General features: G+C 37.5%; 2 long non-coding RNA genes across 12 annotated transcripts in view; one reads left to right on the plus strand and one right to left on the minus strand.

Moving 5' to 3' along the window:
- The window catches only part of LOC102152917, a 48,570-nt gene that overhangs the window by 579 nt on the left and 20,781 nt on the right, over positions 1 to 27,210 (plus strand). For 3 of the 11 annotated variants that reach the window (XR_005373085.1, XR_005373090.1, XR_005373092.1), the window contains exons 2-5: positions 10,204 to 10,293; positions 11,611 to 11,781; positions 26,147 to 26,251; positions 26,546 to 26,707. This is a non-coding gene — a long non-coding RNA (uncharacterized LOC102152917). Of the gene's footprint in view, positions 1 to 10,203; positions 10,294 to 11,610; positions 11,912 to 25,191; positions 25,221 to 26,146; positions 26,252 to 26,545; positions 26,708 to 27,210 lie in introns of those variants that run through there. The other 8 variants (XR_005373086.1, XR_005373091.1, XR_005373093.1 and 5 more) reach the window with 6 other exon arrangements.
- LOC106557505 lies at positions 1,750 to 27,049 on the minus strand. Its single transcript, XR_005373110.1, has 4 exons — positions 26,684 to 27,049; positions 7,778 to 7,899; positions 4,495 to 4,625; positions 1,750 to 2,180 (listed from the first exon to the last, which is right to left on the minus strand). It is a non-coding gene; the product is annotated as an uncharacterized LOC106557505 (long non-coding RNA).

The raw sequence follows: 27,210 nt of genomic DNA on the forward strand, positions 1-27,210 counted from the left end.
CAAACCACTGGCCCCAGCCACTACCTCAGGATGCATGTACAGCAGTCCTGTCCTATGGGAGGCCTTGATCTAAAAACAAATCTTTCATATTTATTTAGCCCTCTGATGGTTCAGTCTTGCCTTTAACACTGTTAGCTGCTGCTCAAGGGTCCTCCCCTGATGTTTTCCTATATATTAAAGACAACATACCTGAAAACAAGAGACTAAAACTTTCAACATTAAAATTCAGATTGGCATAAGCCAAGACCCTCCAGGGAAGGATAGTAAAAAAGTCAGAATTGCATGTTTCCACATCTGTTTTCAATGAGACTTATGTCAAATAATTGTATTCTTTGACAAAAGCAATCCAAAAAATTACTTATTTTTTTCAGAATGCCTTGAAATGTCATTAAAATTCACCTACTAGCACACAGACACAACATACCACCTGTCCATTGTGTTAGATCAAATAAAAGACAGGGGCCTAGGCCTCCTGAATAGGAAGAGACTTGACCTGCAGCAGAAGGGGAGACTATGCTGTGCTTAGCATTCCTGTTCCTGCCAACCTGGGACATGTGATCTATTTTCAGCTTGGCACCAATCAGGAAATGGCTCTGCTACAATACCCTCCCATTAATGCAAATGAGACATATCCCTGGAAAAGAACACCAACTGGGCTATGAGTACTCAGATGAGAGAAGTCATTTCTGCTAGCAAGTAACAGCAATAATCATTTTACAGAACACAGTTGAGAAAGTCAACGTGCAAGTTTCTAAAAGATGATTTGGTTTTGGTCACATGTATGGAAAGTCTTCTTTTTTTTATAAATTTATTTTTTATTGGTGTTCAATTTGCCAACATATAGAATAACACCCAGTGCTCATCCCATCAAGTGCCCCCCTCAGTGCCCGTCACCCAGTCATGCCCACCCCCTGCCCACCTCCCCTTCCACCACCCCTAGTTCATTTCCCAGAGTTAGGAGTCTCTCATGTTCTGTCTCCCTTTCTGATATTTCCCACTCATTTTTTCTCTTTTCCTCTTCTTTTTTTTTAGTTCATGAGAGACACAGAGAGAAAGACAGAGACATAGGCAGAGCCCGATGTGGAAGTCTATCCCAGGGACCCTGGGATTATGCCCTGAGCTGAAGGTAGATGCTCAACCATTGAGGCACCCAGGCATCCCTGGAAAGTCTATTAACAGTGCCAACACTTTGGGGGAGTGATTTAAGTCCTTTGAGTTTACCCAAAGGTTATTTAAAAATATATGGGCAAGATATGTATTATTAGAAGAGCCCTTCGCGGTTCTCTTGTGCTCCTACACATCTTGCTGTGTTATGCCAAGAGGACAACAGCTACCACTCTATCCAGGCCATTTCTCAGGCTTGTGAGTAAGGCAGATGACCTTTAAGGATGAGGTAATGTCTCCTGGGGAAAGAGCAGGCTTTCTTACTGCAGGAATAGAAGTGGATTCCCTAAACTTGTGTACACAGCATCCATCTGGGTCCATGGAATTGCTGCTGTGGGGTTTGGGGCCCAGGAGAACCAGTGCATAGGATGATGCCCAGAAGTTTTATGTCTTTTGCTGGCTTCCATTGCATAGTACTTGGCTTATTTCTGTGCCGGCAAATAGGATAAAATCAATCCCAAACCTGAAACTTAAAGCAGCATTGTTTAGTAAAAATAATGAAACTAAGTGGCCTCCAAAGAGAATTGATTAATTATGGTACAAACATAGAAAAAGTACGGTGCAGACATTTAAAACTACCTCAGTTTGTATCTTTATTGACATGGAGACAATGTTAACAGTATATTTTTGAGAAAAAAATCAGGTAACTAAGATGTGTATAGAAAACCTACCTTTATATAAATACATATTTCAGTCATATGCATAAAATTTCTGGTTGGTTCTATACAAAAGAAATGTCAACTGCAGCTTTCTCTAGATGGTAGACTTAAGAATGAGTTTTACTTTCTTACATGCATGGTTTACTATTTTCTGTAGTGAACATGAATTACTTGTGTAACAAAATAATATTAATTGAAAGAAATGAACTGCTAGACAAAAAAGAATGTGATAAAATACTTGTTCTTGAAACAAACTGTGAACAAGTAATATGCAAATACAGAGGAAAAGTGCAAATAGAAGTAGGGCTCCTGAAAGGACACAGCTTTTCATGTGGTACAGATGATAATCCACAGAGCCTGAAAGAGGAGAAATACCTTTATTAGACACTAAATCTACCTAGGGACTCCTGGGTGGCTCAGTGGTTGAGCATCTGCCTTCAGCTCAAGGCGTGGTCCCGAAGTCCGAGGATTGAGTCCTGCCTTGGGCTCCCCAAGGAGCCTTCTTCTCCCTCTGGCTATGTCTCTGCCTTTCTCTCTATGTATCTCATGAATAAATAAATAAAATCTTTTTTTAAACAAATAAAATCTACCTAACTATGCCTAGTGTTTTAATGGGTATTGAGACAATCTGTCTTAGCTATTGTGAATAATGACACAATCAACATGGGATTGGAAACATCTTGTCAATATCCTGTTTTCACTTCCTTTGGATAAATACCCAGAAGTGGGATTGCTCGATCATATGGTAGTTCTCATTTAATTTTTTTGAGGAACCTCCATACTGTTTTTCATGGTGGTTGCACCAATTCATACTCCTACTAACGGTACATGAGGGTTATCTTTTCCACATCCTCACCAACACTTGTTATCTCATCTTTTTGGTAACAACCATTCTAACAAGTGTCAGGTGATATCTCATTATGGTTTTGATTTACATTTCCCTGATGATTAGTGATATTGAGTACCCTTTAATATACCTATTGACCATCAGTTTTTTAAAAAAATGCTTATTTAGCTCCTCTGCCCGTTTTTAAATTGGATTTTTGAATTTTTGCTGTTGAGTTGTAAAAGTTCTTATGCCTTTTTATAATATTTTAGATATTAACCCCTTATCAGATAATATGATTTGCAAATATTTTCTCCTGTCCTGTAGGTTACCTTTTCATTTTTTTGAGTTTCCTTTGTTGTACAGAAACTTTGATGTTTATTGTGGCATTATTCACGATAGCTAAGATGAGGAAACAACATGAGTGTCCCTCAATGGATAAATGGATAAAGAAGATGTGATATATGTATACAACGGAGTATTATTCAACCATGAGAAAGAAGGAAATCCTGCTATTTGAGACAACATGGATAGAATTTGAGGGCATTATACTAAGTAAAATAAACTAGAGAAAAACAAATACTTCATGGTATCACTTACATGTAGAATCCTGAAAAAGTAAAAAGAAAGAATTGAAGGTAGAAGAGTGATTGCTAGGGGCTAAGGTGAAGAATGGGGGAAATACGGAGGGATTGGTAAAAGACTACAAATTTTTAGCTATAAAATGAATAAGGTCTAAGGATTTAATGTAAAATGATGAATACACTTGATAACAATGCATTGTACAATTGAAATTTATTATGAAAGTAGACCTTAAATGTTTTCACCAAAAGAAGGGGAAGGAGGGAGGGGAATGATAGATATTTTAATTAGGTAGGAGGAGTCCTTTCAGAATGTACACAAATCACCAAGGTATACACTTTAAATATCTTACAATTTTATATGTCGATTACACCCCAACAAAGCTGAAATTTAACAAAAAGACAATCTGTCACATCTATGAGTTGGACCATAATTTATACCCGAAGTTTGAGGTCAGCCCTCAATCTCATTGATTCATCTCCATACGTATACATTTTGAATCTCTTAGGTCCCTCCATTCCCCCTCTTCTCACTGCTCCAGGCTGAATATCAGTCCTCCTCATTATTTTCCTGGATATCACCATAATCTTTGAACTGATCTTTGAACAGATTTCACATCTCTCTGGACTATCTGTAACGGCTGACACATGATTAAGACAACGTATCAGAGAATGTCACTCCTTTGCCTCAAATGCTTCCATGCCTCTCAAATACCAACAAAATTGTCCAGTAGGCAAGGCCCACAGTAATTTGCTCCAGCTGGTTCACCTACCATTCTTTCCTGTCCTCTTTGCCCAACTCTCCAGACTCATTTATTTCTTGCCCCTTCCTTACTGAATGCCCTCACCCTGATCCTGTCAGGCAAATGCTTGTTTGAGGATTCAGCTGTTGTACGAAGTATGTCATAATTACTTCCCCAAGTTGAATTCCCTCCATGGAGTCCCAACTAGATCATATGCAAATTAGTCAGGTACTTGCCATCCTTTGCTTTTGTTTCATACTTTTCTTTCCCATTGGTTTGTGAGCTCTTTGAGGGAAGAGTATATCTTAATCACATTTATATTATCAACATCTAGTCCTATATCTGACACAAAAGAGAGTATCTATGCATAAACTAAAAACTTAAGAGTTTGACTTCAGTCATACTCAGAAAACCTTTATTCTGAAAGTTCCAAGTTAAGAACCCCTCATGACAGACTCTGAATGTGTTGCCATCAATATTTTGCTGCCCCGAAAGGAATAAAGTGGATGGATGATTCCTACCTGCAAAGAATGTTGCTTTGAGAACAGTCATGTCTGTCGGTCATAGGGCAGCCCCTTCTGCTGCCACTGGAGAGAGAACATCTTGGGAATGTCCACATCTCTGGGAAGAGAGCCAGCAGGAAGAACTGACACTGCAAAGCATATGCCATTTATAAGATTATCATGGGGAACTGAACATATTAAAATACTTCAAGCTTTTCCTATAATTTATTAATAAAAAATTCAAGAACAGAAACAGATGTGAACTTCGGCAAATCAAAGCAGACATAGAAAAAACAAATAAAAGCCTTTAGACATGACTGATCTAATAGGATGTGGGACTGAATCTGGATATCAGGTTTCTATATTCCATTTAAAATTTCTCACTTGGACTAGGACTCTGAAAGACCAAATGTGAATTTAGAATTTTCTTTATTTCTTCAGTAAGATTCCTCACCTTAATCAGGGCATAATAAAGTGTTTACCGCAAGGTCAAAATGTTGAGACAGACCCTATAACATGGTAGGATTTGATAAGCCATTTCTAACATGAATATTTTTGCCAAGAAAGGCTCTGGAACAACCAGCAATGGTGGAGTTTACAGAGCTATTTCATAAATCACAAGCAGGACAAGCCATCCTTTCATTAAGGTTTTTTCCCCTCCTGATACTCCTAGTAACCTGAGTTGGCCTCATTCAGCTGGTTAGAGGAATTAGAACAAAAGCATAACCTAGTGTCTTCTGGAAGAGACTGGGCCTTGGGAGCTCACCCAGCATCATCCACTTAGCTAAAAGCAGGCCTTCTGGACACTTGGGTCACAGGGGCTCAGGAGGAGGGTTCTGAAAGGTCTATAGGAAAGGACATGACTTGCAGTAAGGGTCAGCACGTGTCCTGCAGTAGGCCTACCCTAGACCTCCACAAATGTAGCCTTAGCCTTTTTGTTGCTTGAGGCTCTGCTTCAGAGAACTCTTTTGCTCCTCTTCCTTTCTTTCTTTTTTTCAGCAACTCTATACATTACTCAGTGCTCATCAAGATAAGTGTACTCTATATCATCCATCCCCCCATCCATCACCCCTCTAACAATCACCAGTTTGTTCTCTGTATTTGAGAGTGTTTTTCTTTTTCTTTTTTTTTTTTTTCATTTGGCTGTTTTTCCTTTGTTTTGTTGTTGTTATTCTTTGTTTTATCTCTTAAATTTCACATATGCCTAAAATCATACAGTATTTGTCTTACTCTGACTTAGTTCACTTAGCGTTATACCCTCTAGGTCCATCCATGTTGCCACACATGGCAATATCTCATTCTTTTACAGCAGGTGGTATTTCATTGTGTGTGTGTACATCTCTATATATCTCTATAGGTCACATCTTCTTTATCTATTCCTCTATCAGTGGACACTGGAAGTGCTTCCATACCCTGGACACTATAAACAATGCTGCAATAAACATAGACATGCATATGTTTTTTGCAATTCATATTTTCATTTTCTTTGGGCAAATACCCAGTAGTACATATCTTAAAAATTTTATTTATTTATTTATAGTTTATATATATTTTTATTTTTAAGTTTTTGAAGAAACTCTACTGTTTTCCACAGTGGCCACATGGGTTTGCATTCTGCTAACAGTGCATGAGGGTTAATTTTTCTCTGTCTCCTCATCAACACTTGTTATTTCTTGTATTTTTTATTTTAGCCATTCTGACAGGTGTAAGATGACATCTCATTGTGGTTTTGATTTGCATTTCCCTGATGATTAGTGATGTTGAGCATCTTTTCATATGTCTGTTGGTCACATTTATGTCCTCTTTAGAAAAATATCTAGTTGAGTCCTCTGCCCATTTTTAAGCAGATTATTTGGAGTCTTTCAGTGTTGAATTCATAAGTTATTTATATATTTTGGATACCTTTATTGAATATATCATTTGCAAATATCTTCTCCCATTCAGTAGACTGCTTTTGATTACTCTATCTTGTCTTATTAATCACTAAGCCCTATGTCCTCTCCATACCCTTAGCCAACCTAGGCTTTTTTGTCTTGTGATCAGCATGACTTCTTTTTCCACAGTCCCAAGAGAACTTTGTGTTATTTGATGTCTCTTCTGGCTTCAGAAGCTGACTCTCACCTCTGAACTGTCAGATCAAGGTTGGAAATTAATGTGTGGACACCACATTGCATCAGTTTCTCTGCTCCCCAGGGCTAGAACCACCCACCAAATTACATACATAGAGGAAGCATAATAAACTGATGGTGATTTATTCTGCCCAGCCCAAGTCTAAGTTTAGCCCTGATAATAGGATGAGGTTGTCTTGAAGTAGTTCTCACAGTTGACTAGGCAAATGCAGTTCCATTATTCAATTCAAAGTCATGAGTTGGTTCAGTCTGTGACTTAGTCTATGGATTTTATAAATGGTGTGTTGTATAAAGGGATTATTTCCTAAATATTTCAGAGATATCTAGATCATCTCATTTCTTTCTAGTTTTGCAAAAGTATGTAAATAAGACTCAAATATATGGACAAAAGAAGGAATTTGTTTCAATCCTTATCCTGGAGTGATAGAAAGAGTATGTTTTTCATTTGGAAATTTCCTTAGGTTCGTGAAAGAAGAAAAGAAAAATGGGCAGGTTACATAGAAACTTATTAAATATCAGGATACCTGGGTGGCTCAGTGGTTAAGTATCTGCCTTTGGCTCAGGGCGTGATCCTGGAATCCCAGCATCGAGTCCCATATCAGGTTCCCTGCATGGAGCCTGCTTCTCCCTCTGCCTGAATCTCTCTCTCTCTGTCTTTCATTAATAAATTAATAAAACCTTAAAAAAGAAACTTATTAAGTATCATCTGTTATTAAAATTATGCTCTACAGATTGGAAATATCCATCATATTTAGTTTTTCTTCATTGATTTCAGTATTAGGCTCTATATTAGGGAAGAAATAGTGAAAGAGTGACTTTTGGTGGTTATTGTATGTATTTCTATATAAGAAATCACTGTTTTATTTCCAGTAATTCCTAGAATTTGAGAAAGGACGTTCAAAGCTACTTAGCCAGAATTTAAACAAGTACATAATCAACATCATTTTGATTGAGGGTGAGAGTATGTGAGATTAGGAAATGGGAGGGAGGTTATTTTATTTTAATTGCTTGGGTGTGGGACGATCTGGTTATCAGTTTCCTATGAAATGTACTCTGTGCTGAGGGGTTCTATGCTCATCTTCGTCATTAAATCAAGATCCTGTGATTCTCTCATTACTTACACATGAACTTAGTGACTTACAATAACACTTCGTGATCCAATCTCAACTTACTCTTTTCCAGCTGTGACAAGGATAACATCCCTGCCCCAAGGAGCCTGGCGGCACCTTTCCCACGCCAGTGAGATTTTACTCTGGCCCATACAGAAGCAGCAGCTATTCGGCAGCACAGGATTCTGTAGTAATGGGAGAGAAAGCACATGGCATGTCAGTTGCCACCCCATCTGGGGAACAGAAGGGATCTTCTGAGTAACTCCTAGGTTGTGCTTTATAGATACTGAGGTCAGAGAAGGATGTGTTTGGTCATGTCCCAGGGTCATATGCTGGTAATCATCAAATATACATCTCTCTGAATAGGGGACAAGGAGCTAATTTAAACAGCCTCTAGAACAATTTCACATGCTTCCTCTCCAAGCTCTTTCAACCAAACTGAATCTTTTTCACATCTATTGCTCTATGTTTAGCCAAGATTTTAATCACACCTTAATAGAGTTCTTAACTTCCGAAAAGGCATAAGAGGACAATCCACAACCAGAAAGAGAATATTGCTATCATCACTAATTTATGTTTTTGTTTGTGTTTTAGATTTTATTTATTTACTCATGAGAAACACAAAGACAGAGACATAGGCAGAGGGAGAAACAGGCTCCCTGGGGGAAGCCTGATGTGGGACTCTAACCACAGGACCCCGAGATCATGACCTGAGCCAAAGGCAGGTAGATGTTCAACCACTGAGCCACCCAGGTGCCTCAGGATCACTAATATATGTTTAGAAGGTAATGCAAAACAGGTTTGTTTATTAGTTTTCAATTTTCCCATTATTGTAGAATCCTTCTCTTGAGTCCTCTCTCTCCTGGTCTCCCTTCATCATCTTTTTTCCTACTTACCTCCTCCCAGAACCCTGGCTCCCAACCAGTTGTCCCATTTAGTTTAACCACCTCTAGAAACTCTATCAAATCTATAGAGTCCTGTTTATCCTTGGAAGTAGCTTTAGGTTCCTCATAATTAAAATGCACATGACAAAACTTTGTCTTGATAATATTATCTACTTCTTATTGCACAGCCTTGTTCTTCTGTGTAAACCTGATTTCTATTCTCTGAGTAATTTAAAAAAGAAATTTCCTGACTGGGAGATGGATGGAGCAGAAAAGAAGAGAGTTATGGGGGAAAAGACAAAGGAGAAGAATCTTGTGTTGTGATATTAAAAATTAGGCCATTACCATGACTAAAGTCTCACAACTTTTTGGATTTTCAACCAACTGTCTTCTTTCAGTCATGGTATCTGCAAATTAGTGAGGTTCAGCTAATGTAAATAACTTACATTTTTATTTGCAATTATCCATTTTAAAATGAAGGATTCAATCTCTGGTAGTAGCTGCATAGGTCAATTCTCTGTCAGTTTTTCCAAAAGGGGCTAAATTATATTTCAGAAATAGAATTGACAAATTCTTGGAACTTAAATCAATCAAAACACAAAAGTACTTTTTATTTTGTTTATTTTCGCTGAATATATACTTTAAAAGAAACACCATACGCAACTAATTAATATGATTCATAGAGTTGTCATTAGAAATTGGTCAATGATCATGATGAAGTAAAACAACCTTTATTTTGAAAATTATCAAACATTGCTCTTTTTATTGTTATTATTTTCTGCCTCTTTTCTCAGATTAATTGATGTTTGGTAAGATTAAAATGAATGAATTAATGAAGAAATAAAAAAAAGAAAAGCAGGGAAAATGATTAAAGAATGTAAATACACAGGCCACATAAGCTAGTTGCAAACATTAAATTTGGTTCTAAGTCTTCTGGCAACCGAAGTGAAACAAGGGAAATATGGACTATTACACAGTTCTTAATATTAGATAAGAAGAAACACACTAGTTCCTTAGGAAAGCAAATGTACTTTTTATGTTAATTTCTCAAGGAAATCACACTGATGGGGCCTCATACAGGAAACACTGATTGAGGTCACATAGTATATTCAACTGGAGTTCTTTAGGGAAGGACACCATGGGGAGCCTCCCTTAAAAATCCAGGGCACAAAGTAAAAGGCCACTTAAATTAGGCAAATTTTAAGTCCAAATGTGAAGATATCTGAGAGTCCAGCTTGACTCGAGGCATGAATAGAGTACTTAACTTTTAGACAACTCTTTTGTTGTCCTTGAGACAAGGTTAAGAAGACATTTCCTATCTTCAAAACAACAAAGAATACTAGATAGAATATGAAAACTTTTCTGAAAACTCCTAATACCATTTGTTCAATTCAGTACTCAGAGGGCTGAGAGGCATCTCAGGTAAAGGATAAACAGTTGCTCTTGACAAGTCCAAGATAGGTCTCCTGTTGATGGTCTTAATCAGGCTAGATAAGGAAGTCAGCTTCCTGAAAATGCACAATCTAAACCTACATTCGACATCTTTTCAAAGGATCAAAATGTTGCTATGTTTGACCTTCTATCTTGATTTGGAACTGTTTCTAGATCATCTAGATGTGAATGCCCTGCCAGAATGAAGAGAAAAAGCACACAGTGATGGTTCTTTATAACAAAGTGACTAGGATATTGATATATGTAAGTGTAAGTAAAATACTGATTATGTAAGTAATGTTTCCCCATATTTATTCCATAGAGAGTCATTTAACATTATTAAATTTGTATGCAAATAACTTTGGAAAGAAGTATTTTATTTAATTTAACACAGCTCTTCTTAAGGAGTGCAACATGAAAACATTCTTCCTAGTACAAATTGGCTCCAGGTAAGTTATGAAAACATATCCTGCTGTTCAGGTTTCTGGAGACAATTATTTTCATTCCTAAAAGCATAGAAATGAAATTGGTGTTAAAAAGCTATCTAACTGTGGTCTAATATCCAAGCAAACAATGCATTAGTTGCATTGGGAAGAGTAAAAATCAGAAAACATCTCTGTCTCATTGGAAAGCAGATTTGGGATAGGATATGTTCTTGTTCAGTGAGCTGAGGAACTTGGTGACAGTCTCCACTTGGGCAGCCAACAATACTTTTAATTTGCCAAAAATGTCTCTTACTTCTGGGTAAAAAAAAAGTAAAATATTTGAAAATAAAATCAGCATAATGCATACACATGGGAATAATTCACATAATATTTAGGTAAATTTTGAAATGGTATAATTCAGAAGAGAGAACTTGTGAAAGCACAGTTGGATCTGTGCTGTATCCCTATTTATTGAAATTCCCAGGAAAGGTACAGTTGATGCTTAAAATACAGTCCCTTTGGTTTGGTCAGCTTCTTCTTTGCCCTCATTCTAAGGGCAGGATACGAGAAATACACTCATCTCCAGATGATACACCTGGAAACCAGCCTAAAAGAGAGATACATAGATTTGAAAATAAACAGGCTGGGGCTGATTAGGATAGAAAAGTTTCCAGAAGCTGATCCACGACACTCCTATCTAATAAGCACATTGGATTCTGCTGTATTCCTTATCAAAAGTCAACTTAGAGCCATTGTGTGATCAGTCCAGGAAAGGCAAAATAAACCACCTATTTCCCATTGAATTGCATACTATTTTAATGACATTAATGAGGACTTTTCAACTTAGAATTCTTTACTAGTACTGCCAGTGTGCTGCCTGCCTAGGCAAAACTCACTATTTTCTTGAGTTAGTTTTTGTTGTTGTTATTGTTGTGTATGATTTGTTTTTGAAGGGATCCCTATAGTAGGCATTGAGAATCTTGGAGAGTCTATTGAACTATTGATATCACTCAATCTTATACATATAGAGACATAAATTGTCCACTTGAGGAAAGGAGACAGCAAGCACCTTACCTCTGCTCTATCTTAGGCTTTGACTGCATTTGAAGCAAATAAAGAAAAAATGGATTTTCTGAGTTCTTCCCTCCCTTTTCAGCAATAAAAGGTGGGAGATAAAGTCTAATCCAACAGAATCCAAGGCCATGGAGCGGAGTGACTGATAACAAAGAAGATAAGAAAGAAACAGATGACAGAGTCCTGGAAACATCATGGCGTCCTCAATGAAGGAGTCTTTGGTTTCACTCCCTCACTCCTTTGAGGGGGTAGGGTAGGTTTCTGTGTGTGAACCCATCTGTCTCAGTGCCTTCTCTTGGAGAGTGCCCATGTGTAGACAAGAAGTTCAGCCTTCAATAAACAATTAACTTGGACTTGGTAAACTTTACTGCAGTTTGAAATCATCCAAGATTATTCAAGTATTTCAAAATATATTGAATTAACTATGTAATTTAAAGTGATCTGCTATGGATGGGGAAGAGGAGAATTCACATCTAGTTATAGTCTCATGATAGTGTTATTTCATATCATCTGTGTGTACACAGCATTTTCCCCCTTCTTAAGAGAGTATCCCAATCTTTCAAGAATAAAAATTTGACTTCAAAAATCCTTATGGTAATACTTTTCAGATATGTCTGTTCAGGTAAGTTATCATATCACCAGTGACATTTGGGGTTGCTGTTGAACACTCACTGCCACATATATATGTTTGTGGACTGATGTATTAAAGTTCTGGAAGAGAAGTAATATGCTGGTATGCTAGGATATATTACAAAAACATAAAATGACATGTAGTACTAAACATTCTATTTGAAAAAAGATATCTAGAGGCATGAGAAAGGTTGGAAGAAGAAAAAGTGAAAAAGATACTTCAAACTTTTCCACATTGACATGCCATATATTTGTCATGTCATATTTCTCTTTAGAAATATATTTTTAGTGCCACCAAAGTGCAGGTCTCTGAATTTCCAACATCTTTTAGATTCATGGAGCATTCAAAAGTATTTACAGTTTCTGGAATGCTTATATATTGTGCAAAATCTACTCTGGTTTCAAATGTTCTTGTTTGGACTTGGAAGCAAAATGGAGCATCCTTCTAATGGCACTAATGGGACTCTCTTTGCGAATACTGATGTCATTTACGTTCAGTGACGGCTGCAAGAATAAACCTGTGTGGGAACAAAAGACTGACATGAACGTAAGATATATATTTGTCAAGTCTCAGTTTCAAAAAATAACTGCAGAGACCACTATGAGAAACAACTCTGAAGCATGAAGTGCAAATGATGTGCTATGCCCTTTTGTGGGTAGTTGTTCTTTTCCACTTCACAAATGGCTCTGAATCTAATGTTCATCATTGGCAGTTGGGCAATGTAGCATCAAAGGTTTCTGGGGGAGCAGGGTTATTGCCAGATTTGACACTAAATCTGTTTGTGGGTTACATTTCAGTGCAAGTTACATGAATCATGGAATGATGGAGAAAGTCGTCTATTAAATATTGCTTTAGTAATCTATCTTGCAACCACTTTGGAACACAACCACAGGTCGCAAATTATTTTTTTTAAAGAGATAGCTGTGCTAGTATTTTCATGCATAGAGGAAATGGCATGATTATAACAAATAGATAACTAAACTGTAAAAATTATTTTCTGTCATTCTGCTACTTATGCAATGATAAGCATGATATGCATGAGAGCCTCCAAGACAGCTATGAAATTTCTTTGTAGAAGCAAACCAGCCTAAGGGTATGTCTTGTGTTTTGCTAAACACAGAATAAGAGAGAATTAGTCATTTCTTTGTTGTCTTCAAAATGGCAATGGAGGCTTCATTAGCTAAAGGAGAGAGGCTGTCCTGCTGCATACTGGATAGGACAAAGGCTCAAGCATTCCTGCTGAAAATCTGTGATTTCACCAAGAAACTGCTGACTGAAGGCTAAAGCAAAATTGTAAACTGCCTACTTGAGAGTTGATTGACAACATCTCTCAAGGCATATAGAGAAGCCCTTGGCAAAGAATTATAAACAGGCATTTAAGATTTAAGGAACTTTCTTTCTAGTAATTAGTGGACTGTTTAACCTCATTGTGCAGAAAATTCAGTATCCACACATGACAAAGAATATAGGCTTTCTATAATTAGTTTAGGAAAACCATTAACAACATCAAGAACAATAACAAAGGGACACCTGGGTGCCTCAGTGGTTGAACACCTCCCTTCAGCCTAGCGTGTGATCCTGGAATCCCAGGATTGAGTCCCACATCCGGCTCCCTGCATGGAGCCTGCTTCTCCCTCTGCCTGTCTCTGTATCTCTCTGTATCTCTCATGAAAAAATAAACAAAATCTTTTTTTAAAAAAGAACAATAACAAAAAATAGCAATAACAAATTCTGTGAAGGGGATAGAATTAGACTTCCAGAGTTGACACATTATATTATTTAAAAAGTCCATTTTTCTTTTTTTTTTTTTATGATAGTCATACAGAGAGAGAGAGAGAGGCAGAGACACAGGCAGAGACACAGGCAGAGGGAGAAGCAGGCTCCATGCATCGGGAGACCGACGTGGGATTCGATTCCGGGTCTCCAGGATCGCGCCCTGGGCCAAAGGCAGGTGCCAAACCGCTGCACCACACAGGGATCCCAAAAAGTCCATTTTTCAACAAAAAATATGAGATATTCAAAGAAATAGGTATAGCTCATCCACAGGAACAGAAGTCATCAGTGGAACTTGTGAGGAAGCCCAGACATTGAACTTACTAGAAAACAGCTTTAAATGAGATAATTTAAGTATGCTCTTACAACTAAAGGAAATCACATCTAAAAAAATAAAAGTATGAGAATGATGTCTCATCAACTAACTGTAGAATATCGATGAAGATAGAAACTATAAAAATAACCAAATAGAAATTTTGGAGTTGAAAAATACAATAACTGAAAGGAAAAAATTACTAGAAGGGAGCAGCAACAGATTTGAGCCAGTAACAGGAAGAATTAGCAAACTTGAAGATAGGTTAGCTGAGATATCAAATCTGTAGGACAGAAAGAAGAAAGAGTGAAGTAAAACAGAATCTCAAGAGACCTATCAGATACCATCAAGATGGTAGAATGACAGTCTCAGAAGGAGAGGAGAGAAAGGGGTAGAAAGAATATTTGAAGATATAATTTATGAAAACTTTCCAAATTTGATGCAAAGTGTTAATTTACATATCCATGAAATTCCAAATAGGATAAATTCAGAGATCTGATCAAAATACATCATAATCAAACTGGTAAAAGCCCAAAACAAAAAGAAAATCTTGAAAGTAGCAAGAAAGAAGCAATATATCCTATACTAGGAAGAATCATGAATGATATTAATAGCTAATTTCTCATTAAAAACCATGAAGACTAGAAGACATTGGGATAACATTCACAAAGCACAGAAAGAAGATGAGGGTTCTATATCTAGCAGCTTTTGTTCTTAAAAATAATATTAAAGAAGAAATGAAGACATTTCCAGATAAACAAAGCTGAAAGAATGTCTCACTAGCAAATCTGCCTTACAAGAGATACTAAACAGAACTTTTTAGGATAAAATAAAAGGACACTAGAGAATAAGTCAAATTCACATGAAGTAAAGAATCCTAGTAAGGATAAGCATGTAGGTGAATATAGAAGATAGTACAAATGTATTTTTTATTTATAACACTTTTTTCTCCTTTCTTATTTAAAAGAAAATTACATAAAGAATATGTCTTTATTTATATCAGATGATATATACAGATTTAATTTTAGAAAAATAATAAAAGGAAAAGAGGAGGAGGAATGTTTTTGTATATTATTTGAATTAGTTGGTATTTATCCAAATGAGACTGTGAAAAATTAAAATGTTAATGATAATCCCAAACACTGAGACAATAACTAAAAGAAAATAGCAAAATAAATGACAAGACAATTAAAATGATACATTAGATCATGTTTAACACAAAAGAAGGCATTAATGGAGGAATAGAGAAACCAAAAAGATATCAGATGTATAAAAACAAAAAGCAAAACAGCAGATGTACCTTATTGGCAATTATACTAAATGTAAATGGATAGTGCTCGCTTCAGCAGCACATATACTAAATGTAAATGGATTAACCACTCCAATCAAAGGCAAAGATTTGAAAAGGAAAGTCTAACTATATGCTGTCTACAAAACACACTTTAATAAACCAAATTGAATGAAAGTAAAAGGCTAGAAAAAGATATATTAGCCAAACAGTAATCAGAAGAGAACTATAATAGATATTCTAATAACAGAAAAAATAAACTCTAAGAAAAAACTTCTGCTAGAGACAAAGAATGAAACTTTTATAATGATAAAAGGACCAATTTATCAAGGAGGCATAATTGTTATAAACATATGTGTACCTAATATCAGAGCCCTAGGATACATGAAGCAAAAACTTACAGAAATGACAGAAAAAATACACAATTCAACACTAAGGATTGGGGACTTTAATACAGCTCTTTCAATGATGGTTAGAACAGCTACAAAGAATAATGAGAAAATAGAATATTTTGTAACACTATAAACTGACTAGATCAATAGACATCTATAGACTCCACCTAACAACAGCAGAATGCACATTACTCTCACATGTACATAGATAATTCTCCAGAATGGATGATTTGAGGCCATATAATGAGTATCAAAAATGTAATATAATTGAAATGATACAAAAGAATATTCCATACAGTGATATGAAATTAGAAATAAATAGCAGAAAGAAATTTGGAAAATGTATGAAATGTGAAACTCAAACAAATGATCAATAGGTCAAAAGAAGGAAATCACAGAGGAAATTAGAGATACTTTTTAGATGAATAGGGGGCACCTGGGTGGCTCAGTCAGTTAAGTGTCCAACTTTTTATTTCAGTTCAGGTCATAATCTCAGGGTCATGATATCAAGCCCTGCTTGGACTGGGAATGGAGCCTGCTCAAGATTATCTCTCCCTCTCCTTCTATTCCCCCACCTGGCACTTGTGCATACCCATACACACACATACACTCTCTCTCTAAAAAAATAACAAAAACAAAAAAGAAAGAAAATACTTTGAGATGAATGAAAACCAAAACATAAGATTCCAGTTATGGAATGAATAAATCACAGCAATACAAGGCACAGCATATGGAATATAGTCAATGATATTGTAACAGTGTTGAATGGTGACAGATGGTAGCTACACTTGTGGTGAGCATAGCATAACATTAAAGAAGTTGAATCCTTATTTTGTATACCTGAAACTAATGTAGAACTGTGTGTCAATTATACTGAAATAATTTTTTAAAAAATACATGTCAAAATATATGAGGTGCAGCTAAAGCTGTATAGAAGGGAAATGTATGGCTCTAAAATACATATATTAAAAAGGAAGAAAGTCTCACATTAATAACCTTATATTCCATCTTAAGAAACTAGGAAAATAAGAGCAAACTAAGCTAAAACAAGAAAGAGAAAAAATAATAAAGATTAGAAATTAAATAAATGAAATAGAGAATAGAAGAACATTAGAGAAAGCCAATGAAACCAAAAAAGTTGGTTCTTTGAAAAAGATCGACAATTATAATAAATCTTTAGCTAGAGTTCAAATTATTAAAATCAGGAATGAAAGAAGATACAGTAAAACTGATCTTAGAAAAATAAAAAATGATTTTAAGGGAATGCTGTAAGCAATTGTATGCCAACTTGTAAGATCACCTACATAAAATGAGCAAATTTCTAAAAAGATATAAACTACCAAAACTGACTCAAGAAGAAAGAAAATCTGACTATACCTATAACAAGTTAGGAGATTGAATTAGTAATAAAAAATCTTACCACAAAAAAAAAAAAGTCCAGACACAAATTGCTTCTGTGGTGAATTCTATGAAAATTTAAAGAATTAGGGATGCCTGGGTGGCTCAGCGGTTGAACCTCTGCCTTTGGTTCAGGTCATGATCCCAGAGTCCTGGGATCGAGTCCAGCATCGGGCTCCCTGCATGGAGCCTGCTTCTTCTCCCTCTGCCTATGTCTCTGCCTCTCTCTCTCTTTATCTTTGTGTCTCTCATGAATAAATAAACAAAATCGTTTTTAAAATTTTAAAGAATTAATAATACTTCACAAACTCTTTGAAAAAATGGAGGACAAGAAAAGATTTAACAACTTAATCTATGAGGCCAGCATTCCTGTTTCCAAACTCAGGCAGACATCACAAGAAAGGAAAACACTCTAGTACTATTCCTTATAAATGTAGATGTAAAAATCTTAAAGAAAATATCAGTAACCCCAATGTAGCAACATGTAGAATGAATTATACATCATGACCAAGTGGAATTTATCCCAAGAACACAAGGTTGGTTAAACATACAGAATTTAATCCATGCACTGTACCATATGAATAAAATAAAGGACAAAAAACATATGATCATTTCCATAGTAAAGGCATTTGACAATATCCAACATCTTCTATGATTAAAAAACACTCAACTAAGAATAGAAGTGAAGTTCCTATCCTGATAAATGGCATCTATGAAAAAATCACAAGACTGAAAGCTTTCAGGCTAATCTTAGGATTAAGAAAGGATGTCTGCTTTTTACCCTTCTATTCTACAACATACTGGAGACTTAGTCAAGGAAGTTAGGGAAGCAAAATAAATAAAAGACATCTAGATTGGAAAGGAAGGAGTAAAACTATTTCTACTTGTATATGACATGATCTTCTATATAGAAAGCCTATGGAATCCACACATACAGAAAAAAGGCTAGTATTAATAAACAAGTTTAACAAGTTTGCAAGACAGGACGATGTACAAAATTAATTGTATTTCTGTACATTATTTTCCTGTTACAAAATATATTTCTCACATAGAGAGTTTGCACAAGATCTCCTCAGCCACAAGGTCTAAACAATTATACTTTCAGGCACTGTAGAGACATTTAGGTTTGCAAGAGACCCAGAAGCTCTATTGAAATGAATCAATCCTGCCACACTGCTGAATTGCTGTATGAGTTCTAGCAATCTTGGGATGGAGTCTTTTGAGTTTTCTATGTACAGTATCATGTCATCTGTGAAGAGGGAGAGTTTGACTTTTCTTTGCCAATTTGAATGCCTTTTATTTCTTTTTGTTGCCTGATTGCTGAGGCCAGGACTCCTAGTACTATGTTGAATAGCAGTGGTGAGAGTGGACATCCCTGTTGTGTTCCTGATCTTAGGGGAAAGGCTCCCAGTGTCTCCCCATTGAGAATGATATTTGCCATGGGCTTTTCATAAATGGATTTTAAGATACTGAGGACTGTTCCCTCTATCCCTACACTCTGAGAGTTTTGATCAGGAATGGCTGCTGTATTTTGTCAAATGCTTTCTCTGCATCTACTGAGAGGATCATATGGTTCTTGCTTTTTCTCTTGTTGATGTGATCCATCACGTTGATTGTTTTATGAGTGTTGAACCAACCTTGCATCCCAGGAATAAATCCCACTTGGTCATAGTGAATAATCTTCTTAATGTACTATTGGATCCTATTGGCTAGTATCTTGGTGAGAATTTTTGCATCCGAATTCTTCGGGATATTGGTCTATAATTCTCCTTTTTGGTGGGGTCTTTGCCTGGTTTTGGAATCAAGGTGATACTGGCCTCATAAAATGAGTTTGAAAGTATTCTTTCCCTTTCTATCCTTTGGAACAGCTTTAGTAGAATAGGTATTATTTCTTCTTTAAACCTTTGATAGAATTCCCCAGGGAGGCCATCTGACCCTGGACTTTTGTGTCTTGGGAGATTTTTGTGACTGCTTCAATTTCCTCACTGGTTATTGGCCTGTTCAAGTGTTCTATTTCTTCCTGTTCCAGTTTTGGTAATTTGTGGTTTTCCAGAACTCATACAGTAATTTGGCAATGTGACAGGATACAAAATCAATGCACAGAAATCAGTGGCATTTCTATACAATAAAAATGGGACTGAAGAAAGAGAAATTAAGGAGTCAATCCCATTTTACAATTGCACCCAAAAGCATAAGATACCTAGGAATAAACCTAACACCAAAGAGGTAAAGGATCTATACCCTGAAAACTACAGAACACTTCTGAAAGAAATTTAGGAAGACACAAAGAGATGGAAAAATATTCCACGCTCATGGATTGGAAGGATTAATATTGTGAAAATGTCAATTCTGCCCAGGGCAATTTACACACTCAATGCAATCCCTATCAAAATACTACAGACTTTCTTCAGAGAGTTGGAACAAAAAATCTTAAGATTTGTGTGGAATCAGAAAAGACCCTGAATAGCCAGGGGAATATTGAAAAAGAAAACCATAGCTGGGGGCATCACAATGCCAGATTTCAGGTTGTACTACAAAGCTGTGGTCATCAAGACATTGTGGTACTGGCACAAAAACAGACACATAGATCAATGGAAAAGGATAGAGAGCCTAGAAATGGGCCCTCAACTCTATGGCCAACTAATATTCAACAAAGCAGGAAAGACTATCCACTGGAAAAAGGACAGTTTCTTCAATAAATGGTGCTGGGAAAATTGGACAACCACATGCAGAAGAATGAAACTAGACCATTCTCTTACACCAGACACAAAGATAAACTCAAAATGGATGAAATATCTAAATGTGAGACAAGATTCCATCAAAATCCTAGAGGAGAACACAGGCAACACCGTTTTTTAACTTGGCCACAGCAACTGCTTGCAAGATACATCCATGAAGGCAAGGGAAACAAAAGCAAAAATGAGCTATTGGGACTTCATCAAGATAAAAAGCTCTGCACAGCAAACGAAACAGTCAACAAAACTCAAAGACAACCTACAGAATGGGAGAAGATATTTGCAAATGACATATCAGATAAAGGGCTAGTATCCAAGATCTATAAAGAACTTATTAAACTCAACAGCAAAGAAACAAACAATCCAATCATGAAATGGGCAAAAGACACAAACAGAAATTCTACCAAATAAGGCATAGACATGGCCAACAAGCACATGAGAAAATGCTCCACATCACTTGCCATCAGTGAAATACGAATCAAAACCACAATGAGATACCACCTCATACCAGTGAGAAGAGTGAAAATTAACAAGGCAGGAAACCACAAATGTTGGAGAGGATGTGGAGAAAGGGGAACCCTCTTGCACTGTTGGTGGGAATGTGAACTGGTGCAGCCACTCAGGAAAACTGTGTGGAGGATCTTCAAAGAGTTAAAAATAGATCTGCCCTGTGACCCAGCAATTGCACTGCTGGGATTTACCCCAAAGATACAGATGCAGTGAAACAGCAGGACACCTGCACCCCAATGTTCATAGCAGCAATGTCCACAATAGCCAAATTGTGGAAGGAGCCTCAGTGTCCTTCGACAGATGGATGGATGGATAAAGAAAATGTGGTCTATGCATACAATGGAATATTACTCAGGTATCAGAAACGACGAATACCCACCATTTGCTTCAACGTGGATAGAACTGGAGGGTATTATGCTGAGTGAAGTAAGTCAATCAGAGAAGGACAATCTTTATATAGTCTCACTTATACAGGGAATATAAGAAATAGTGAAACGGATTATAGAGGAAAGGAGGGAAAATGAGTGGGAAATATCAGAGAGGGTGACAGCACATGAGAGACTCCTAACTCTGGGAAACAAACAAGGGATAGTGGAAGGGGAGGTTGGTGGGGGGATGGGGTGACTCGGTGGCTGGGTGACAGGCACTGAGGGGGGCACTTGGCGGGATGAGCACTGGGTGCTATACTATATGTTGGCAAATCGAACTTCAATAAAAATTCTTTTAAAAAAAAAATGAATCAATCTTCACTACTTGACATTGAGCTCAATTTAGCATTTGGTTTCAACAGAGAGACAAACAAAAACAAAACCAGAGTGTATTAACCTGTTCAGGCTGCCATAACAAAATAATATAGACTGTCTGCCTTAATAAAACAGAAATTTGTTTCTCACAGTTCTAAAGCTGTGAAATTCAAGATCAAGGTGCCAGCCAATTCATTTCCTGGAAAGAGCTCTCTTCCTGGCTGGTAGATGGTCACCTTCTCACCATGTCTTCACACACTAGAGAGAAAATCATCAAGCTTTCTTGTGTCTATTCATATAAGGGCACTAATCTCATCATGAGGGCTCTACCCCCTGATCTCCTCTAACTCTATCTCCTATATGCCCTCTCTCCAAATGTCATCACATTGAGGGTTAGGGCCTCAGGGGGAGGTGACAAACATTCAGTCCATAACAGAAACTACTTCAATCTAGAAACTCTTTGATTAGCTTTATCCCAAGTTTTCATCTTTTCCCCCTTACCATCCTTCTGGTTTCCATCAGCAATTTCATGAAATCTCCTGATATAGTATCCATGAAGAACCCATTTATCCTTGAGGAAAGGGATTTTGTGCATGTTTGGCTAAGTAACAACACCAAACAAACTGTCCAAGACAAAGACAGTATTACTCAATTCTCAAGAGCATTTTTCTATTGATAACATTTCCATTATAAATTGAGAAATATAAGGCTCAAGAGTCTATTTTTAAAATAGTGAGGAACATGCATGGTCCTGTTTAGAAAGTATTAAACTGTATTAGATAATATTAGAACGAGCATTGGGGTGGAAAATTTAAAGTGACAGTTGGTCCAATGTTCACTTTGTTGGGCTTGACTGTTGGGCTCTATAAATTTTGTACATCAAATAAACCACCAAAGTTGCACTGTGAAGATACCATTTTCAAGGGGATAAGGAACTGTCCAATTTCCTTATCTGGACCTCTGGTTCAGCTACTTCCTCCTCTCCACTCTGATCTAGAGGTTCTTGAGTACTTTGCAAAGCACAAGCCCAAACGAACTATCCTTTGCAGTAAATTTTGGAGCTCTGAAGGCTTTGCAAAATAGAGACTGGTAACAATGTAAATGGTGCTAATATCACAAAAAAGTTGAAAGTATGCTATGGTTTTTCACAATGGTTATTTCTGGGAAGGTAATATATATCTCACTCAGATAACTGAGGGAGATGAGTGCACTGTGATTGCATTCTACTGCAGGTGCTAAAGACAAGTCAGACAAAACTCATTCCATTCCCTGAAGGGATTCAAATTGAAGGCATCATGCAGAAACCAGTCTTTACATGGGGGGAATACCACACTGGGTCATCCAATAAGAGGCCATTCTCAATGTGAATGTTGACATTTGGCTATTGTCAGAAAGCTTTACAAAATTGAATAAGAGTAAAAAGTCAAGATTCACTCAAGAAAAAGTAAAATTAAAAAAAAAAGAAAAAATAAAATTATTCCAAGAGGTAAATCAAGGGCTCCCTCTTATAACCCAGAGACATGACTAAGTTTGCAAACTGTGGCCTGCTACAGTTCTCTTCCTTCTGGAAACACAGACCACAAAGTCTTCTGGGTATAAACACTAAACTTAGAGAAACTTACATATGATGCACTAGGAGCCATGTACACAAATCTTCATAGCAGTGTAATTAACCCATGTGACTGGAAAATGGATAAATTATGATATTACCATGGCATATTATATAGCAGTAAAAATAAGCATAGTTGCACACAACAACTTGAAAGCATCTTAGCATGTGAGTGAAGAAAAAAGTACACTTTGACTTTACTACAATATCGATGATGCTGAATGAATAATTAACAGGCATCACCATCTATGTTTCCTTCCTCTGTTCTCACCACCTAAATAGATTATAAATTTCTTGGGCATGTGGACTATGCTTTATGCATGGCTGTATATTTAGCCCCAGAAGTGGTACCTCTCGCTGTTCAAGTGTGCCCTGTACTGGGTACCTAGATAAAGCAGAGAACTGAGCTCTTCAGACCCAAGCTGATGGTTGATGGGCCAATCCTCCAATCTACTGGGCAATCTTCCTATACAGTTTAAACACGGAAAACTGAAAGAACTAAGCTACCTTAGTTGAAGGGCAAATGAAGAAGTTCCTTCCCTGCAAGGAAAAGTCTCCATTCATGGTTCAGAGATCTAAGACTCAAGAATGACTCGACTGACATTGAAGAAGTAAAGTCTGGGAGAGTGACAAGGACTCACTTAGAGAAGTAGAGAAGATAACTCAGAATGAGAGCAGCAACAGCAAGGAGGCAGGCAATGATGAACTGGAGACAATTACAGATTTAGAGAATAGATTGGTGGTCCCAGAGAAGAACTTTAACCAACCAATGCTTGTACCTTGGAGAAGGACAGACTGAGGGGCCTGTGTATTTTTAATCAAGTTAGAAATTATGGCAACTATTTTCTACCTCTTTAAAGTAAAATTACTGGCTTCATTTGCACTAATGATTATCACATAATTATTGAGTGGTAACTGGCTAAATATAAATGTGCAAATGTGCTCTGAATGAATGAATGAATGAATGATTCTAGTATCACAATTTGAGTTAGATTTCTAGTCAAAACTTCTTATGACCTTGATCTTCTGATTCTCAAAGGGCATTTTTCCCACCAAATATCTCTTGCACGTAGTATCCTCAACATACAAAGTGGATCATTCTGTGGTGCCCCCCTGATAAGTTTTTTGCCAAGCAAGTTATGGTTTTTAAAACCAGGCAAGAGATCAGGATCCTAGATGGAAGCCCTGCAGGATGCACACTCTGGAACATTATTTGTCTTCTATTTCTTCTCCTTCACATTTACAGACTAAGGGATCTCCTTAAACTCTTATCATAGAGACTCCAACTGAATCTCGAATGTGTTTGCCAGACATCTACCTCTTGACCCCAGCTCCACTTTCTAACTTTCCCTGGAGCACTTATGGATTGTTCTTGCACCAGAGTGCCCGCTCTGGGTCTGTCTGGTAGAGGAGAGCCAGCCACTAATCTCCCATTGATAATTATTCATGTCGTGCCTGGTTTTGTCAAGTAGCCAAAAGCAGTAAATGCCACTAGGCACAGAGGAGAAAAGGTAGAGGGTCTAATAAGGAAACTTGTTTGGGACAAGTCAGTGACTTGTGACATTTACTACAAGGTAAATTCCATTCACCATTATCCTAAAGTTGCTAATTCCAATTTGAGGTAAGAGCCAAGGGCACCTATTTATTAATTCAAAGCTCCCTTGGTGTTTCCTTGAATACTGCTCATTTGTGAATGAAAGGAAATACACTGGTAGGTTTTTTTCCCAGAGAAGATACAGTCATGATGGACCTGTCTACTCCGTGAGGAGAGCCAGTGTATTTTGATTTTGTTTTTTCCTTCCTTTCAAGCATGCGGGTGATTTCAGTTTTGCCTGAGGCTGCTATGTTTGGCTCCTTGGCAAGGACCAAGAACCCTGCCCTGTGAGTCAGGGTCTGACTCCTGAGGCATGACCTCTAAGGTGGGTTGCAAGAGCCACCTGATGGAGAACAAAGGTGTTCTTTTCAGATGTGCCCAACTCTTAGCAGGCACAAAGGGCTGAAGGTTTTACGCACTACTCTTCCTAATGATATCTTTCCTTGTGAATCAGGACTGGGCTCTGGTGCCTCCTCTACCAGGGAGACCAGGTGGGATGCTTTCTCCCCTAGTCAATTCTACAGAAACACTGGAGTATGTGACAATCATTTTACTAAGTCCAAAAAAGGTCCCTGGGAGACCAATTCACAATCCAATTCAGAGAAACTGTTATCTTATCATCCATGGGCCTCTCATCTCTGGAAACCCTGACAAAAAATCAATGTCTCCCTTCACAGGTATGGATAACCCTGAGGAAACAATCAAGGTGATAAGATTTTTTTTCTTCTTAACATATCTGAACTAATTAATATAAGAATACCTTGAGTCTTTTTTGAATCTGCATCTTAACTGACTCTAATATGATTTATATTAATATTTTGAATATATGTAACTTTTCCAGGTGGGAGTGAAAAAGATGGTGATATTGTATTGTAATGTTTTAAATAAGCAGCTGGGCCTGCCACCTCCTTATTGTGACACTGTCCTTTAGTGTGTCAAGAGTCTTCCCTTGCATGATAATCACACACACAGGCCCCCACACACAATTCTTCAAGGCACAGTGGACAACTTCGCTTTCCAGCTGGAACCCATGAGAGACAGGAGAATACAACTACCACTCCCAGAAGCTTGTAGTTTGGGAAGCAGCAAAGTCCTCTGCAGCAGGCTGGGAAATATGAAGGCATCTGCTGGTGCCCCTCCTGCCTGGGCCCTTCTCCACTGGAGAAAGTCTATAACCATACCTGGCTGTGGTGGCCATTGCTGGAGGTGAGGAGGTTGCTGCCCACACCAAACCTAGTCTCTTGGAGCCCATCTCTTCTTGAGGCCTTGAACCTGAACCCTGCCAAGTCTCAGAACAATTGTTCACCCCAATAGAAGGTTCCATCTACCCCTGCCTCTCTCTAGCCCCATTGATATTCTATTTCAGAGACCTTGTAATAGAGACTTCACCAGGACCTTTCCACCCAGAGGACTTTCAACAACTTTAAACTTTAAAAATCTAAGATTCAGGGATTCAATCTCCCTGCTTTTAGGAAGCCCCTGTAGTCCATGTGTAAATTTACCCACCACTCTTCCTAACATTGTCTTCTCTTGTAAAAAAATAAAAATTTCACCTTGCCAGAACTGCTGAAGTAAGTCTTAAAACACTACTACTTTCTGCTTATGTCAGTGCATTTCCATCTGTCTCTCTAGAGAAGGGGCAATTGTGGAAGGTGTCGGTAATGCCCAACCTGCAATGGGATACATGGGCACAGAGGCTGGACCCAAGGTCACCAACCCAGGAACATTACCTTGGAGGTCAGCACCAATCTGTCTACTTCTAACCTGGGCTCATTCCTTAAAGGGGGCTCAGAGCAGGGGTACAACAGGGCTATAATTCCATAGCCATCCAAATAGACATGTTTTGCATTTTTAAATAATTATCTTACAAGGCTTTCAGATAACAAAGGTACTAAGTACTTAAAGTCTGAAAGCCACTTATTTTCATTTACATCTTGGCCACATCCTCACATAGTATTTCTCCTTCTGTGTCTGATAACATCTAAGAAGTTATTCTTTCTCTTTCATCTGGGAATCTGGGGACATCCTGAGACCAAACAAGATTTGCCAGTTAACAGTCCGGGGTGCCAATTTTCCGGCAGGGCAAGCATGATGGAGGAGAAGAAATCAAACTAACTAAAGACAAGGAAAAGAAAGCCCAATTCACATTGAAACATCTGACATAAGCACCTGCAGTCACAAAGTTGCTACCAGGTAAGCTGAGTGAGAGTGTGTCCTTCCAGCCATTCATAGAGGAAAAGTCCTATCCTCTCCTTCATCCCTTTCTGTTTGGCAATATCAGTAGATACAGGGCAGGTGGCAACAAATGTGGAGCTTTCCAAAACTTCTCATGATATTCTGGTTAATCTCGTTCACAGTTATCACTTATCCTGCACATGGCATAGTTTCCTCACAGATGAGGCCAAATCAAAAAAATATTTGTTACAGCAAGGTATATACCAGATGTGGGCCCTTAGGAAGTAAGAGTGACCAATGCACCATTCTTCCACCAGAGAACATAACAGTCTAGCAGGTGTGCTAGACGTATAAACATTTTCAGTGCTAGGTCATAGTGGATGAATTCTAGAATGTATAGAAGACTGAGCTACACAGGGGACCTGTAACCCAGGAGAGGAGGTGAGAGAAGATAGTCAAGGAAGACTTCCTACAGAAGGTGATGAGTTATAGGCTGAGTTATAAAGGACAAATAGGGGACT

Source organism: Canis lupus, chromosome 18 (assembly GCF_011100685.1).
Source record: "Canis lupus familiaris isolate Mischka breed German Shepherd chromosome 18, alternate assembly UU_Cfam_GSD_1.0, whole genome shotgun sequence".
In the NCBI taxonomy this organism is placed as follows: Eukaryota; Metazoa; Chordata; class Mammalia; order Carnivora; family Canidae; genus Canis; species Canis lupus.